A 5,290-nucleotide genomic window follows, 5' to 3' on the forward strand; every position below is an offset into this window, starting at 1 on the left:
AACAACACTATCCTTCACTCGACCTTAAGGACAAGGCCGTTTTGCATGGCAGGAGTAATGTTATAGAACTGGAGAAAAGGGCGCCTTGGATGAGAGGATTTAAGCGTCCTCATGTGTAGAACGAGTGGGAGGCCAACTCAAGTGGAAAGTCAACATTGAAGCAATGAATGAGAGTGAAGATACAGTACTGATGGGGCAAAGGAGTATTAGGGAAAGACGGTTCAGCAAGAGGTTTGATGATTTCATTATGACTGATGGAGTGGCAAATGGAAGGATGGGAAACCACGTGTAGGGGAAGGAGCCGTTAGTGTTAAGATGGAAAGGGGAGAATATAAAGAAAAGGAAAAAGCAAAAGAATGGGTAAGCAAGAGTTAAGAGAAAGTCCAGGGTTTGTTCTAGTTTCTCCGGTGGGGACCTCCGGTCATCTTCTCCGGCGACTGGTTCTGGAGGGAAGTGAATCCCACCTATCTTACATATTTTCCCACATTGTTTTCTTCTGATCTACAGCTCTATGAGCTTAGATTTCTCTTTTGAAATACTTTTGATGATGAATGTTTGTTAAATTGGGAGTTGATACTCTAGTAATATGATCGATAGTTTGCCGGTGTGCTCTGTTTGAATGATTGATTTGGATTTCAGTATTATTGTGAGTTAGATTGCTAAATGATTTACTACAAAACATGATACCCAAAATTATACATAGACACGCACATATACACACATATACTGAATCAGTGAGCATATACATATATAGACATATATATATGCTACTACCTATACATACATGTACATGCAAACATATATACATACATACATACATATACATACATACATACATACATACATACATGCACATATTTATATATAGAAAGAGAGAGGAGGAGGAGGAGGAGGAGGAGGAAATACATGCAACCCAAAATTATATGACACATTGACACAAACATATATATATATACGCACGTATATATGCTATACTGACATGTATAGACATATAAATATACAACTTTGTATGTACATATTCATATATACACATACAGTTATATATATATAGAGAGAGAGAAATGAGGAACGTTCAACGCAAATTTATACACACACATATATATACACGTATTCTGTATATACATACAAATGTACAACTTCATATACATACAAGTATATAAGTAGAGCTTGAGAGGAGGAACATGCAATCCAAAATTATATACAGACGCGCACATATATATTATATATATGTATATATACGTATTCTGATATTCATATATAGACATATAAATGTACAATTTCATATACATACAATATATACATATTCCGTTACGTACATATATGTACAGAGAGAGAGAGAGAGAGAGAGAGAGAGAGAGAGAAGATGAGGAACATGAAAATGCAAAAGAAGGATGAATAAATGAATGAATGAATGAATGAGATGAGATGAGATGATGAAATGAAATGAAAAATAAGTGAATGATGGTTGGAGAGATGTCACCTCAAAGGATATGAAGGATATGAAGGAAGGACTATGAGAATGAACAGTGAAGCAAGAAAGGGTGACAACATGACGCAGAAAACACCATTGCATGAACAAGAAAAAGACACGTTTGAGGTGGAGCCATGCATGCATGCTTCCACCAAGTTAAAGCTGCTGGCTTTTGCCAATTTGCATGGGACTACTCATCACACACTACCAAACAAACAGCATGTTATATATATATATATATATATATCTGTTCATTGTTAATATATTTATATATACTTCTTCAATTCATACCACTTTGCTCTTTCAATTCTTCTTTCTCATTGGTGCATTCCCAATAAAAGACAAATTACATGCCTTGTATTTTATCAAATTCCCTCTCTTTCCATCCTTGCAAACACTTGCCAACAATTTTATTTATTGCTAGCTCAGTTAATATTTTACATGATGTCTATAGTTTTTATTTACTTATTGCACATCTTCTTCTTCTTTTTTGTCTTCATCATCATGATGTATCCACTATATATGCAATTTAATTTGAGCATTGTGAAAGTAAAAGAAAAAGAAAAACCATTAATATGTTGGTCGGATCAGTTCAGGTTTTAATTAACATGCAAAAACAAAAACAGACACAAAAAATAAACAGAGTACAAGATCCACTAGGCTTGTAATCTAACAAATAAAACAGTAGATAATAAAATACTAATGACAGGAAAATAATAGGATAAAGATTGATGACAGATAGAAGAACACAACATGATAGATGGGTCAGTTGTAGTCGAAATTTCTCGGAACTGGGGTGGATTGCATGGTCTGGTGATCTGCATGTCAACTGTCAAGTTTGTCACCTGAGTGCCAAGGTCGCATGTCTCCTTGCGCATAGAAATTCATGAGAATTGTATGTTTTTTCTCACTATTTTTGTTGCTTGCTCTAATTTTGGTTTTTACTAACAAAGACTTATGGCGAACATTCTAAACCTCACTTCTTCTATGTTGAGAGTAGCGGATGGGCCAAATATCCAATTTTATCACTTAGAGTGATTTTGACCGTCAATTACAAGTAATCCAAAATATGTAATTATTAAAAAAATTTATATGACAAGTAAAATCAAATAAACTTAATATTGGAATAGTACATGCATATAACACAATTAATCTTCAATTAGGGTATATGCGTCATGGTGCCCAAGAGGCCATCCATCATATCAAGAAGGGCCACAAAAATATAGTAACTATATATATATATATATAGATACTTGAGATATATTCATCAATTTAATCATGGCTGTAAGGTACTATTTATTAAACTTTATATTTTTCTTTTCTCATTGACATGCAAATATCATTTCAAACGCCACCTTTTCATTTCTTTTCTCAAGATTCTTGAAAGCATGTATACTTTTAGCCATGTTTGGTCCAGTTTGATCAGTGTTGATGTAGATGTGATAGGTATAACCTTATCATAGTAAATAGGAAACGTTTTTACCAAATCATATATAATTTTTTCAAAAAATTTGTAATTACCTACATACCCCTCCAAAGTCCAAACCGACATGTTAATATTTTATTATTATTTCCTGCTTGTAACGCATGCAAAAATATCTTGAGCTATGTTTGTTAAAGCTAGTGTTATAAGTAAAAATATGTAATACGCATTTAATCTATTGACGTCTAGATTGCTCGATGTTCGAGTGTCAGCTGCTAGAGTTTGATCTCAGTTTCAGAAGTGAGGCGTGGTTCGGTGGTAGAACGCGGCTCCCACGTGTTCAGTCCCCTGGATTCAACGACAAACGCCTTTTCTCAAAAAAATAAAATAAAATAAAATAAAATATGTTATATTGCAGGGGAAATATAAATAACAAAAGAGAACAAAATATTCATAACTTTTCTTTTCTTTTTCTTTTTCTATAATTAATTTCATTCAGGCACTTATGAGAGTCCAAAGCGTGAGCACAAAGTAAGTGGGGAAGTTTCAAAATTGGTAGCCATATATACACTATCAAGTATTTGGAGTAACTAAATGAGTAAATTTTGTTTATAGCAAATCTAATTAAATTATATTAAACTTCTTAATTTTTTGTATGATATAGGAGGGCGATTAAGTTGTTCAGAGATATTATTAAAAAAAAAGTTGTTCAGAGATAATTTTATTATGTTTTTTTTGTTAAATTGATGGTAAAAAAATGTCATTACTTTTAGTTTCAGAATTTTAGTTTATCCCTAAACTAACACAGAATAATATGAAAATTTATCATAATAGTAATGAAAAACCAACAACTCAGGATGAAAAATGATTTTTATATTATTTTTAATAAAATGGCCATGTTTGAAAGAGAAGTGATACTATCACATTTTGCATTAAGTAGAAATAAATGCGATGAGTAATGTAAAAAATCATCATAATAGTACACAAAAATCAAGTGATCATTATTAATTTTATCATATTTTCCACTTAAGTGGACAACATAATTTATAAAAATCTCACGAGTAACTTATATAATTTTTATCATCATTTATACTTAAACAAACACATCGAGTGATGTGAAAAAAATATCGTCATGATATTAACATATATAATATCATTAGTAGTAAGTAATTTTTATCACATTTACGCATAATTAAGCAACATTAAAAATAATAAAATATTTCATAATCAATTTATATGGTTTTAATCATTTCATTTACTGTTAAAAAACATGTTGAATAATGTGAAAATAATCGGACATAGTAACATGAAAGATAAATAAACACAAATAATATTTATCACACTTTTCGCTCACATAGACAACAATAAAATTAATAAAAACATCACAATCAATTTATACAATTTCACAATTATAATTACTCTTGAATAGGCACACATATATAATAGTAGATGAGAGACAAGTGATCATAAATAATTTTTATTATATTTATGTTTAAATAGATAGCACTAATAATAAAATATCGCGATTAAGTCATACAATTTTGTCATTACATATATAATATATATATACCATTGAACAAATATATGAAGTAATGTGAAAAACACTTGTCATAATAGTATACAAAAATTAAGTGTGTAGGTAGTTTTATATCACATTTTCGTTTAATCGGACAAACAACAAAAACAATAAAAATATTATGATTAATTTATACAATTTTATCATTACCTTTACCTTTAAACAAACACATTAGCAATGTAAAAAATAGTTAATCATAACATTACATAAAAAACAAGTAATTTATATTATATTTTTCTTAAGTAGACAACAAACCAATTTATAAAATATTTGTTATACTTATACATTTAAACAAACACATCGATTAATGTTAAAAAAAAAAAAAAAACTATTCATAATAGTACATAAAAGATAAGTGATCATAAATAACATCTACCACACTTCTCCTCAAGTAGACAATTGTAGAAACAATCAAATTTCATAATTAATTGGTACAATTTTATGATTACTATTACCCTTTAATAAAGACATAGGTTAATGTGAAAATAACCCATCATAAAAGTTAGTACATGAAAGTGCAAAAAAAAACAAGTAGGATAAATAAAATGTCATAATTGGAGTGGTCCATTCTTCACACATCAAGACAGAGGATGCTCTATATTGAAAGGTAGATCTAGCTCCAAGGTGTGGTCCACTGTGGAGGTTGTTTGGCTTTGCCAATTTATTGTGTATCACTCTTTAGTAATATAGTGAGCATGAACAACTACTTCTCAACTATGAAAATATATGCAATAAATGAGTCTGAAAATTCAAAAGATGAAGTTACATATGATCAAATTGAGAACCAAGTCCTATATAAATGTAACATCTCCAATTTGAT

This window comes from Dioscorea cayenensis, chromosome 16, assembly GCF_009730915.1.
Source record: "Dioscorea cayenensis subsp. rotundata cultivar TDr96_F1 chromosome 16, TDr96_F1_v2_PseudoChromosome.rev07_lg8_w22 25.fasta, whole genome shotgun sequence".
In the NCBI taxonomy this organism is placed as follows: Eukaryota; Viridiplantae; Streptophyta; class Magnoliopsida; order Dioscoreales; family Dioscoreaceae; genus Dioscorea; species Dioscorea cayenensis.